Below are 14,305 nucleotides of genomic sequence, written 5' to 3' on the forward strand. Positions count from 1 at the left end.
TAAACATTAACATCTAAATTAAACATTTTGTTTTCGTTTTAATGCCAATCCTTGCCAACACATGCCATTACAATTGGATGATGTTAGGGAATGTCTTACCAACTAAAACATCGATGATTTTTTTTATATATATAAAAAATTCAGGTTGGAAACAAAGTCGGGAATTGAATTCGAATGACTGCACTGGGAGAGACCTCCGGGTTAAAATAGGGGTAAGAAATATTTCATCGTTATTCATTACAAGACACTTACAAATGCATTCAATATGAACATTCCAATTTATTAGTAAATGGATAGCAGCTAGTACACGGATATTATACTGGTCTTCGAAGTAGATATACTTTTAATTGAGTGGAAAAGCAAGCGTTCGTTGCACAGACGACGCATTGGACTACCTGTATATGCCAAACAATTAATTAATTATCCCCAGGAGTTGCAATTCTAAGCATTTATGTTAACCTTCACTTGCGCTTTTTAATAGCAGCGCCTTCCTAGTAAGATGATTACATCGTCCTCCTTCACAGGTAGCGGTAGCGCCACGCATTTGCATAAAACCCATTACAGTCGACATCTGAATTTCAGCGGGGATCACTCCTCGATAAGAGGCAATAAACACAATGCGCGGGAGGCCAGATGGTGTGATTGCTGTGGACGCAATCTCCGCGTCTGTACACAGGCACAACATGAGTTGTGCACACTTGTGCACGATCAACAAAGCCGTGCAGAGACATCCATCAACATTACAGGGGAGAGCGCCGGGGACGCACGAGTCATCACCATTAGCGAGGCCCATCTTTACGGTCGACGTGTACGACGCTGCCGCCACCGCTGCCACCTCAAGGGCTCTCTCTAAGGGCCGGGCAGCATTGCTGGTGCAGCGCTCGGACTCGCCGTAGGGCGGGTTGTCGGTCAAAACGAGCATTGCTTTGGATGGCACGCGTTTAACCCTTTCGCCATTCCGATGACGTACGTGTACGTACTCGTACGTTGTCGGTTTTTTTTCTTCCGATGACGTGTGATGGACGCACGCCATCGGAAGAGAATCGGAAGAAAAACTTTTAAAAAATTACTCTATGGGTACCGAGGCTCCCACAAGGCCATGCAGGAGGGCGCGTGGCACAGTTTGGCTCCAGATATCGTAGAGTGGGATCGTTTCGCTACAGTTATCTGCGGGGCGTACAAGGTCTTTAATAACAGTGATATGCCTCTAAATAAAATTAACGCCGAGCCGCTTGCTTGTTTCGAGATTCAGTGGTGAACGGGACACTTGCAGGTGTTTTAGAATGGGAGAGGAGTTAACCTGTGGTCATCTTGTTGAAAGAATGCACTCCACCCCCCCCCCCCCCCCTCTGCCGGCCATGGGAACGAGGAATTGCCACCGTGAGTTTGGTCGGGGCCACCAGTTGAGATAGGGTGCCACACTTACGTGCATTTGAGCATGGGAGACCATTTGACCTTATGGATAAGTCCGTCTAAAAATGTTTCTGCAACGTAAATATTTTATAGCGAGAACCGAGGGTGACTTTGCGTGCAGTGAAAGCACGCCTGGTTCAGCGGGGTTTATTTGCGTTCAGTCCCAACTTCAATTAATTTCCCACTCATGTCCCGCCCCCCTTTGGCGAAGGTCTATTTGTGAAAAGCAACTCGTAGACGAGATGCGAAGAGTCACGTGACCATCAGACCCAGGCGGCTGGGATCTGACCCTGCTCATGAATAGGGATGACCCCACCCCCACCCCGCCTGATTGGACTTGACCTATCCAATTCAGAAGCACAGCACTGTGCTCGTCTGTAGCCCATGATGCATGGTGGTATTAAGGTGATTGATAACATGTCTCACGTGTCATAAAAAATGCTGAATGTATTTACAAACGAAAAACCTGAATAATGGCACGATTCTTGGCAACAAAGCAACATTGATCAGCACTGCCATCATGTTAGATTGCTCGAAAAAATTTTTGATTTTCTCGTGAAAAAAAACTATGTTTTCCAAGTGGGAACATAGCAAGGTCACTTTCCTGTCATTTCGCTCTAACACTGATTAATACTGGGCAGGAAATGAAATGGAAAAAAAAATGCTTTAAGAATACAATAGCTTCCATGGAATCGACAGACGCGGTGCAGGGCTGGGAGCAGCACTTCCACAGACCAGGTGCATTCTGGTGACAACCCTCCAAAAGCCCCGTCACTGGCGACGTGTGACCAGTGTTACCTTACGCCACTGATCTATCGAATGTAGGTTGTGGCGTCATTAAATTTGATAAGAATCAAGTATTAGACGACCGACAACAACACCACCACGCATATTCCGAGCGGTGGGCCCCTGAGACAGTAGGAGACATTACAGCAATGCGGCATCACGGAAATATGGCCTATTTTAAGCTCGACTTAAGCAGAGTCATAGCCCCCTAGCAAGCCAAATGCTTGCCTCACTGTATTCCCAATAGCCGAGGCATGGCAGGACCAAGCTGTTTTGCCGCGGAAGGTACGCCAGGCACGCTCGCAAAACACAGGCAACGGACAAAACAACCACGGCGCAGCGCATGGAGACGCGATGCCACGAGCCCCCAAGCCCAGGTGGAGCCCATCGAGCGGTGGGTGGGTAGGGGGGGGGGGCAAATATCACACGCTTGCGCCACCACCTCTTTCTGCAAGACGGGGAAGCGCTGGAATGCAAAAAAGACAAGCGGCCGGCGTTCGATAAGGCGGCGGAGGATGCATCTCAAGGCACCAGGGCAGCAGTGTGTGGCAGTATCCTGACGAGTGCCGTGGCCGTTCAATTCCCACCCTCACCGGGACAATTCCACCGCTATCAGAAGATGTCTTCGGTCCAGCTCAGAGAGTGGGACTCACAAGTCCACGATATGTACCTGCTCCGATATATACCAGCTTTGGGCCTACAAGACTCAAGTGGCGTATATTGTTGCCACTTCATGTTCAGGCATCTTTCAGAGACCTTGTTAAATTTTTCGGAGAGATTTCAATGTTTTTGTTAATGAAATAATCACCTCTCAAAAGCCAATGGAATAATATTTCATGGCATTTACTAAAAATATATATACTGTTTCTTCTTGAGAATATTGTTTAATATGGACATCAGTTACAATGGCATCGTCATTTTATGGAGTGTGCCTTTAACACGCAATATCTCTTAAGAGCATTGTTACGTGACCCAAATCTGCCAAACAGGCGCCTGTCGCCCATCATGTGATAGCAGTGCTTAGCTGTTATCACTGCACATTTCGGAATAATATCCCTTATATTGAATACCGAAATAAAGATGCAAGTGTACTCATAAAAGCAAAGATAATAAATAAGTCCTCAAAAGGAAACATAAACACAACCCACCCCATCCTCCCCCCCCACCTAATAACCCCTATGATACGGACAGCAATGTTATGGTTTATGACTGGTAAGCTGCTTTGGAGATTAAAGTTGGAAAATGTCAGACTGACACTTATGGACCGTGCACCAACATGCCCTGGCTGCCACTCCCCCTTGGTAACAACCACTGCTTCCACCAACACCAGCACCCCCTCCCATGCTGCCTACGCACTTCACCAGCCACCCCCTCCCTTAACAGCGACTCGGCCAACCACTCCTTCCACCCCCCCCCCCCGTTATATTTAGCTTCTCATTATTGAACGGGCCACTTCAGGTGACAACCCACTGATACACAGCCGCTAAAGGATTCTGCAGAAGATATCTCCGCGCGCGCGTGAACTACCTAACGTGCCCCTCTGCATTGCTCCCCCCACACACCACCACAACCGAGACGCGAGAATGACGCCAAAAATACCCAGCAAGTGCCGGAAGACGAGAAGTTGACATAATACGTGCCCTGCGATGGGGTCACCTGGAAATGAAGGACTGGGGTACAACACCAACACTGCGCTGGGAATGAATGCCATGCTCTCCCCGTAGTGGGCAATGCCAGAAAAGGCACTGGGGGGGCCATGCCAGTGTGTCTTTATTCTCAATGGACAACCCTCCCCACTATTCCAAAAGCTCATAGCAATTAGGATGCAATTGGTCAATGACACCGTGTACTTGTGTCGGTGTAGTGTGGCCGTACCACCTTCTTGGGTGCCGTGCCAGCCCTTATAGGTGCTCGCTAACACCACTTGCCAACAGTGTGTAATGGCTATACAGGGAAGCTGTCGTTGTGTGCGAGTGCGTAGATAGGGTGGTAGCGTAGTGGTTAACGTAGTGCACTACGAAGCCAGAAACCTGGGTTCAATCCTCAGCCATAGCTAACATCAGTGGCCAATGCTATACGAAACGGTCCTGGAACATCTCCAGGTCGATTCGACCTTCAAAGCATACCTGGTGCAGTGTTTAACCAGTACTCGGGAGACAAAGGTGGTCAGGTGTGGTGCTGGCACACTACACACTAGCACCAGGCAAGCCTTAATAGGTGCTCACTAACAATATTTTCCCCAACAGCTTAGTAGGCTACACGCAGGGAAGGGGGAGGGGAGGTCTTTATTTTCTATAAGTATGTTATGGTTTTGGTTCTTGAAGCAAGATTCTATTTTTGATACCTAGGGGTGATTTAACTTTTGACCAAGTAGATAAATTTAATTGATTAGCAATGTTAAATAATAATGATCGTAATGTGAACTCGATAACTGAAATTGCCTTACCACAATGTTAATGGAATAACTAATCAGCTGAAAGACTTGCAGTCTTCACTGGGGGGTTGGGAGATGGATAATACCACGGTGGAATGGTTAGCACACCGGATTTGCAAACCAGAGGTCGTTGGGCCTATTCAATCTCGCGGCACGACAGTTGAAGCAATGGCGCAAGTTTCTTAAATCCTTCACACCTCTGTCTGTCAAGTATAAATTGGACACCACACTTAGTTGATAAGCAAGTCACAATGGCAAAATGGTAACTGCCTTGGCTGGTATGCAGGTCGTGGATTCGAACCCAACCCTGAGAGGCCTGTATATTTGGAGTTTGCATGTTCTCCGGGTCCTCCAGTTTTTCCCCTCAACATTTAGAATCAACACCAACACACCTTTAGAGTATTTGGCTGCTATAAATGTGCACTTGATAAGCCACTTCGTTCGGCTATCATTGGTGTCCAGGTCCCTTCTGAAAAAGAGCTCTATAGCTCAGTGGGCCTTGCCTGATAAAATAAAATTGGTTTAGTTTTAGACTACTCTTACATATTCCAAGACGTCTGGCCAGTGTGTAGGAGTAGGCCAAATACCCGTGAGAGGCTCTCTTGAACTCCCTCGACTGGAGGCCCCTTTTCTAGCTGTGGCACGAGCACAAAATTGGGCATGAAAATGTATTTTTCACAATGAAAACAATGGCTCTCTCAACTCACACCAAGGCAATGGGTTTTAAAAGTTGAGAAAAATGACTGCTAAGTATGCTACATTTCTCAACAATCTTAGCACCTCCAGCATTGATCAAAATGAACTCATAAAATATAATCTTAAGCAATTCAGGGTTGAAATTCAATGTCGCTTAGATATCAAAGGGAATTACGTTGCGCGATTTATATGTTCAACACTATACACCACCCAGGCCCATATCCACATGAGTCAAATTTCTACATTGGATGTGCAGATATGAGGCAGGGAATATGCAGATAACGACTATTAATAAAACTTTACTGCCTCGGTTATGACCTCATCACCAAGAAGGCGGATTCATAAAACTGTTGCCATAGCAGTGGTGCACGCATGAATCGCTTCTGTGATTGTGCCTCATGACTAAAAATTTCAAGCAGGTCACTTGCAAAAGTGACTTATAGAGGCTCATTTTTGTTAACATTTAAACATTTTAAATAATAATTATATCCTTCACAATATTAATTCAGCCGTATTCATGTTTGAGGCAAGACTATGCAGTTATTCCATACCATATTTTTCCGATAATAGTTAATTTCAAGTGTAAAAAATCTCAACCTCGTATCGCTATGCAAGCTGGGCTAATATAAGTTGTGATGTTAAACATCGAGCTTGTTCTCAGCCTAGATATTCAGAAATGTATTTCTGAAATGCAGAGTGCTGCCAAACCCGCTTGGATGGAACATTAGAAATTCTAGCTTCATATGGCTTCACACGAGCCAGGATAAAGAGTTAGGTTGGCGCTTGCAAGCATGAGAGCTCACGAGTTCAATTCATGGCCAACGTGAACCGTAATCCCCTTGGGGTCAATAACATGAGTAGAAACAGCTGGGCACCACTTGGTGGGAACTGGTCGTGGTAATGACTGAAAGTGGTCATGATAAGGTGGTGGCAGACTTATCCCACCAATATGGAATTTCAACCAATGGCTCCAGTAGCACCAACAGAGACCACCATTTTCTAACGATTCAGCATGGGACATTTTTGTTTGAAGACTATAAAAAAATATATATCAAACTGCACAGCGTTACCAACAAAAAATGCAACTTGTGCAACATCTCAGAACTCCATGCTCATGTCTGCAAACAAAAGGATTAGCAGCAAGCAAATGGATACCTTCAACTGGTATTAAATTGGCATACTATGGGGTGTCTGCACAAACAGGGTTCACAGAGGGGGTATTGGTATTCCTTCACATACTCTCTCAATCTGTCTGAGACTTTGCTGCTGCTGCTGCTGTGACCGAATCATCCCAGAGGCAAAAAAACATCTCAAGGCTTAAACTGTAGCTTATCGATTGGCAGGCATTGCCAACGGTGGGGGAGAACATGAACTCGCATTGTATGTGCGTTTTCACGCTCCGGTACATACATACTTACGTCTCCCGAAAGTCAATGTTATTCGTGTATATTTTTTTAAAAGGGGAGCAAATCAAAAGGACTTGCATAATTTAATCTAGGCTCCCCTGCATTATATTACGATAATTTAAAATGTAGGATAACTCAACGGGGGCTTTGCTGCGGTAGTTCTACAATGTGCCAGTCTAACAGAACGATATGCGTATTGGGAATGGCGCTCAGAAACCCGGAGCAATTTTAATTTAGAAGCCAATTATAAAACCTCACGATGAGGAGTGTGGACTTGGGCAGACGCTATTTCACTTGAGATTGCTTTCCAAAACATGGAGCACAGCATGGATTTGCACGGTGTAAGTAGCAAATAATTAAAATGAATAGAAAAGATCATTGATGGGATTTTTATTAAATACATTCATTTGTGTTATTTTTTTCTGGCTTGTACAAAGAGGGCATGTGTTATAATAATAAACCTATTTAAGTATGAATCATTGTAAAAAAAAAGTATTAAAGCCAGACACAAACACAGCTTTGCAGACCAAATGATTGACAAGCTAGACGGTGTTTCAACTAAATTTTATTTTTATTTTAACGATCACAAAAATACAAATCCTTTAAAACTGCCGAGCTGCTGCCACATGACGTGCCATTATCGAGCTCTGTGGCGTTTTCTGGGAAGCTCAGAAACGTCTTTAAACTCAGCCGAGTCCCCAGGGGATTAGACACAGGAACACAATGCAAGCCACACAAGCCCCATCAGTGATTTCTCCATTCTCTCCACGGAACTTATTCTACTCCCGTGCAGATAATATAATGGATGTCAAAATCACCTCCGCTTTTTTGCACCTCATTTATAATGGCTCGAATGAGAATAATTATGTGGGGGGGGGGGGGGAGACTATCACTGTGACAAAATAATAGAAAGAAAATATTAATGTGCATGAAAAATCAGTCTAGAGAATGGGACTGATAGAATGGAAACTTTTTTTTATGCAGATTATATTAAATACTTGCATCAATGCTGTACTTCACATACATATAAGCAAGATCAAAGGGAACAGTGATGCATTGGTTATCACACTGTACTGTGCATCTCGCAAACACAGGTTTGCTTTCCGGGTCTTGGCGAACACCGTTGATCAGTGATATCTGAATCGATCTTGACCTCACACGTTCCCCCTTCACCAACCCACACCGATTTGTATGTTGAAGAATGGTCAAACAATCCCCCCCCCCACCCCAAGGCTGTAAATTATTACGTACGCATGTTTAACTTCCTTCGCACCGTCAGAAATGCGGGAGAATGACAACTGAACACAAAAATCCGTTTGAAAGAAATCAGTTATCAATCTAGAAATACATTTTCACTCGTGAGACCGTTTCCCAATTCTCTTTAACGCCTCTGCTCACCCATAGAGTACAAATGGGTACAGCATGCGTTTGTTTCGTTGGTTAATTCACAAATTCGCATTTACGGACACCACATTTGAGCTTGCAATGTCTGGCTTCAAAAAGCCCCCTTCGATACCCTGTGACAGAAGCACACTTGAAAGAGAAATGCACCAGGCATAGCCGAGAGGGTAAAGACGCAGCCATGCTTACCTCCTTCTTGGTGACCTATTTAGACTTTACTCCTTGGCATATCAAAACTGCCAGCGATGCAGTTCATTTGTCAGAGGGAGCAACTCTTCATGTACACGTGGTCCAAATGCAGAACCTTCAAATAAAAACATGACAACAGTATTATTCAACATATATGCATTATTAATCTTGCATGGGTGTTTTGTTTAGCTTACCATGCATGTACAAGAGGAAGCGGAAACTCGCATCAGCTTAGATTAGAACTCTACTCCCGTATACACGGGACAGACTGGTTATTGTTGTTGAGCTCTGGTACTCCAAATGAGACTCAGGCACATTAGTATTCTTCGTAAAGATTTTGACAACACAAATATTGTATATTTTAACCACACAGAGCACACAACAATACAAGTTAGTTGCCTAGTAAACACAAAATAACAAGTGCAATGTTACATTGGTCAATGAATAAACACATTAATTGCACGCAGACCCTAATTAAAATGTATAAGTACAAACTAATGGTTGTTTTACATTTTTTTAATTCACATGGAAATCATGTCCGCACCACAAAAGTAATCAAACTTTTATTAAAAGGCTAAAATCGTAAACTTAAATCTGTGAAATCAAATCATCTGTGTGTTAATTTGCAAAAAACAACAAATGCCTTTAGCATACTGAATTTGCATACAGCAATTACTTTGCAGCTAACTTCATTGTGAAATTTACAGGTTAAAAATGTTGATCGTGTGCAGTAATTCTACTTTATTAATTCCGGTCTTGGATTGAAGAACAGAATCCATGAGGCCCAGTCTTACGATGAGGCCGAACACCACGTGGCCAAGGTGGAGGAGGCCAGTGTCAAAGCCAGGCCAATCAACACCAGATTGGGGTACCACGGTGGCTAGGAGATGTTAACTACCTCGCCTGGTATACAGGAGGTCGTGGGTTCGATACCGACCCCTGACGCCTGTATATTTGGAGTTGCATGTTCTCCACGTGGTCGCGTAGATTTTTTTTCTCTGGGTCCTCCGGTTTTTACCTTCCGCATTTAGAATCAACAACAAGCGTTTAGAGTATTTGGCTCCTATAAATGTCCACGTGATAAGCCACTTCGTCGAGCTATCCAGTTGTGGCCAGGTTGCTCCTAAAAAAGAGCTGTGATGTCTCAGCAGGCCTTACCTGGTAAAAGAATTTCGTCTTAGACTACTCCCACATCTTCCAAGACATCTGGCCAATGTGGAGGAGTAGGCCAAATACCCTTGAGGGAGGCTCTCGTGAATTCCCTCGACTGGAGGCCCTTCTGCTATAGCTGTGGCACGAACGGGCAATTGGTCATGCAAATTACTTTTTCACAATAGTTTAGTTCATAGATCCTCAAGACTGAGGGCCAGTATGAAGGCAAGTGCCTCCAAGCCAATCCCTGGGACCGAGGCTACATTCATGAGGCATTAAGACCAAGAGCTGTGACCATCCCAGCTCTGGGCTGCAGCCTGGTCGAGGACTCGAGACTGACTGATTATAACCATACAAGTATCGTGGCAAAAATCATCAATTATCACTTTTTTGGAAGTGCTCATTTCACAAACAATATATTTCTAAGCAAACACCCAATAGTATAATATTTTATTCATTCAAGTTAAACACTGCAGAGTGAAAACTCAATACCTCTGTAATAAGTAATATTTTGGACAATGACTTATCTTCACATCAGAGAACGGCCATTCATGTGAAGGGCCACGGCCCACAACTCAGACTATTATATTTCTTTGCAATTTTAAGGGCCATTGCATTGAAAAACGTGACGATTTTTTGTTATTTATGCTTGTACATCACTGCCAATGCAGTAACATGATTTTATGTTATTTAATAACTGTAGCGACAAGCCACTTTTCTTCATTTGTAACTTAATTATCATTGGTTTTCTACTGTGTACGGTAGTGGGCCGATAAGCACAACGTACCAGCATGTGGTACATAACGTGTGAACATTACGTACCGTAAAAAGGATATATATACGCAGATTTTGTAAAACGCAGCTTTCCTTAGATACAGAGAAGCGAGACACCACAGACAAGTAGGGAAGGGCAGCCAGAATTGGCACCAACAATGTCCCAAGCTCTGTGGCCCTATACAGCGAGGGAAAAAAGTATTTGATCCCCTGCTGATTTTGTACGTTTGCCCACTGACAAAGAAATGATCAGTCTATAATTTTAATGGTAGGTTTATTTGAACAGTGAGTGACAGAATAACAACAAAATCCAGAAAAACGCATGTCTAAAATGTTACAAATTGATTTGCATTTTAATGAGGGAAATAAGTATTTGAACCCCTCTCAAACAGCAAGATTTCTGGCTCCCAGGTGTATTTTATACAGGTAACGAGTTGAGATTAGGAGCACTCTTAAAGGGAGTGCTCCTAATCTCAGCTTGTTACCTGTATAAATGACACCTGTCCACAGAAGCAATCAATCAGATTCCAAACTCTCCACCATGGCCATGACCAAAGAGCTCTCCATGGATGTCAGGGACAAGATTGTAGACCTACAGAAGGCTGGAATGGGCTACAAGACCATTGCCAAGCAGCTTGGTGAGAAGGTGACAACAGTTGGTGCGATTATTCGCAAAAGGAAGAAACACAAAAGAACTGTCAATCTCCCTCGGCCTGGGGCTCCATGCAAGATCTCATCTCGTGGAGTTCCAATGATCATGAGAACGGTCAGGAATCAGCCCAGAACTACACGGGAGGATCTTGTCAATGATCAAGGCAGCTGCGACCATAGTCACCAAGAAAACAATTGGTAACACACTACGCCGTAAAGGACTGAAATCCTGCAGCGCCCGCAAGGTCCCCCTGCTCAAGAAAGCACATATACATGCTCGTCTGAAGTGTGCCAATGAACATCTAAATGATTCAGAGGACAACTGGGTGAAAGTGTTGTGGTCAGATGAGACCAAAATGGAGCTCTTTGGCATCAACTCAACTCGCCGTGTTTGGAGGAGGAGGAATGCTGCCTATGACCCCAAGAACACCATCCCCACCGTAAAACATGGAAAAAAAACATTATGCTTTGGGTGTTTTTCTGCTAAGGGGACAGGACAACTTCACCGTATCAAAAGGGACGATGGACGGGGCCATGTACCGTCAAATCTTGGGTGAGAACCTCCTTCCCTCAGCCAGGGCATTGAAAATGGGTCGTGGATGGGTATTCCAGCATGACAATGACCCAAAACACACGGCCAAGGCAACAAAGGAGTGGCTCAAGAAGAAGCACATTAAGGTGTTGGAGTGGCCTAGCCAGTCTCCAGACCTTAATCCCATAGAAAATCTGTGCAGGGAGCTGAAGGTTCGAGTTGCCAAACGTCAGCCTCGAAACCTTAATGACTTGGCGAAGATCTGCAAAGAGGAGTGGGACAAAATCCCTCCTGAGATGTGTGCAAACCTGGTGGCCAACTACAAGAAACGTCTCACCTCTGTGATTGCCAACAAGGGTTTTGCCACCAAGTACTAAGTCATGTTTTGCAGAGGGGTCAAATACTTATTTCCCTCATTAAAATGCAAATCAATTTATAACATTTTTGACATGCGTTTTTCTGGATTTTGTTGTTGTTATTCTGTCTCTCACTATTCAAATAAACCTACCATTAAAATTATAGACTGATCATTTCTTTGTCAGTGGGCAAACGTACAAAATCAGCAGGGGATCAAATACTTTTTTTCCTCACTGTATTAGGATATTTGGCACATATGACAGAGTGACAATATAGAAAATATACATCTTACTGAACACCACACAATATTTCAGTTAAACTACCAGAAATGTTTAGTTTTAATATATGTAAAACACTTAAAGAAAATAATTTTGACTCGGGAAAACATCTAAGTTGCAACATCTAAATCCGTGTGTGACTAAAAGTATATATATATTTTTTAAATGTAATTGGGCATGGTTAAATTCTGAGACCCGAAAATTTATTTGGAAAAATCACCACCTTTGTTTAAAATAGAAATAATCCTGAAATTCCTTTTTAAACTGAGGTACAAATGCAGCCAACTTTAATTCATGAACACTTTTTTAAGTTTGAATATCTGTCCGATACAACAGCCTAATGAGATAATTTTTGACGAAGGATCATTTCAAATGCCTCATTATAAATATTCTGGCATGTTCTAAGAAACACACACAAAGCAACCAAAGAGAATAACGTAGTGCGAATTAAAAACATGATTTTCCATGGATTGTAAAATAATTCCAAGCTGTGTGTTGTTAACAGGTCCCTAGCCTCGAAGACTTACACATTTCCACTACAATCAGTTTAGATTTAGACTTAAAACTTTCGTGACTGCAGGAATTCATATTCTTGGTTCTTTTGGTGAAGTCACGTAGATAGAAAACAAAATAATTAATAAAAAGAATAAGATCACATTTAAATAATTAAATAAAAACGACATTTTTTTTAGCAAAAAAAACCCATGACGTTTCGATCCCAACACAAGTGGTCTCCATCTCTCCCGCTGACGAAGACCGCTTGTGCTGCGATTGAAACGTCATCTCTCCGCCTGACGAAGACTGCTTGTGTTGCGATTGAAACGTCATCTCTACGCCTGATGAAGACCGCTTGTGTTGCGATTGAAACGTCATCTCTCCGCCTGATGAAGACCACTTGTGTTGCGATTGAAACGTCATCTCTCGGCCTGACGAAGACCGCTTGTGTTGCGATTGAAACGTCATCTCTACGCCTGATGAAGACCGCTTGTGTTGCGATTGAAACGTCATCTCTCGGCCTGATGAAGACCGCTCGTGTTGCGATTGAAACGTCATCTCTACGCCTGACGAAGACCGCTTGTGTTGCGATTGAAACGTCATCTCTCGGCCTGACGAAGACCGCTTGTGTTGCGATTGAAACGTCATCTCTCCGCCTGACGAAGACTGCTTGTGTTGCGATTGAAACGTCATCTCTCCCGCTGACGAAGACCGCTTGTGCTGCGATTGAAACGTCATCTCTCTGCCTGACGAAGACTGCTTGTGTTGCGATTGAAACGTCATCTCTCCGCCTGACGAAGACTGCTTGTGTTACGATTGAAACGTCATCTCTCTGACTGATAAAGACCACTTGTGTTGCGATTGAAACGTCATCTCTCCGCCTGATCAAGACCGCTTGTGTTGCGATTGAAACGTCATCTCTCCGCCTGACGAAGACTGCTTGTGTTGCGATTGAAACGTCATCTCTCCGCCTGATGAAGACCGCTTGTGTTGCGATTGAAACGTCATCTCTCCGTCTGACGAAGACCGCTTGTGTTGCGATTGAAACGTCATCTCTCCGCCTGACGAAGACCGCTTGTGTTGCGATTGAAACGTCATCTCTCCGCCTGATGAAGACCGCTTGTGTGGCGATTGAAACGTCATCTCTCCCGCTGACGAAGACTGCTTGTGTTGCGATTGAAACGCCATCTCTCCGCCTGACGAAGACTGCTTGTGTTGCGATTGAAACGTCATCTCTCCGCCTGATGAAGACCGCTTGTGTTGCGATTGAAACGTCATCTCTCCGTCTGACGAAGACCGCTTGTGTTGCGATTGAAACGTCGTGGGGTTTTTTCTTTTATTATTTAAAATATTATTTTTATTTTATTTTAATATTTTGTTTTAAATCTTATCTTAATATTTTGTATTTGTTTTCTATTTACGTGACTCTACCAAAAGAACCAAGAACTTGAACCAGTTTAGATTTTAATTCTCAAGTCATTTGTTCTGGGCAAGGAGGCCAGGAATAAAGCCCCCCACCGTCAGTCCTTGTCCACACTTAAAACTGGGCCAGACATTATTGAACTAGATTTCATCGTTCAGCTGCTAATGTGATGATCGGTCACATAAGCATACGGGCCCTCTCATAAGTATTGTACAACGCTGCTATTGCTATACATAAAGAAGGTAAGAGTGAAAAATTTGCAGCCCCTGAAATGTCTCGCTCACACGACTGCTGAATCAAAGGCGTACACTAAAGGGA

General features: G+C 43.7%; 1 protein-coding gene across 2 annotated transcripts in view; it reads right to left on the minus strand.

Annotated features, from left to right (window-relative positions):
* LOC116952913 (kelch-like protein 9) overlaps positions 1 to 14,305 on the minus strand; it is a 120,081-nt gene that overhangs the window by 94,754 nt on the left and 11,022 nt on the right. Inside the window, exon 2 of one of the 2 annotated variants that reach the window (XM_032972618.2) lies at positions 8,326 to 8,440. The exons of the other annotated variant lie outside the window; for it this stretch is intronic. The gene's annotated coding sequence lies outside the window, so the exon portion shown is untranslated. The remainder of the gene's footprint in view (positions 1 to 8,325; positions 8,441 to 14,305) is intronic. 2 annotated transcript variants of the gene reach the window in all.

Source organism: Petromyzon marinus, chromosome 49 (assembly GCF_048934315.1).
Source record: "Petromyzon marinus isolate PM22_M1 ecotype Great Lakes invasive population chromosome 49, UKy_Petmar_22M1.pri1.0, whole genome shotgun sequence".
Lineage (NCBI taxonomy): Eukaryota > Metazoa > Chordata > Hyperoartia > Petromyzontiformes > Petromyzontidae > Petromyzon > Petromyzon marinus.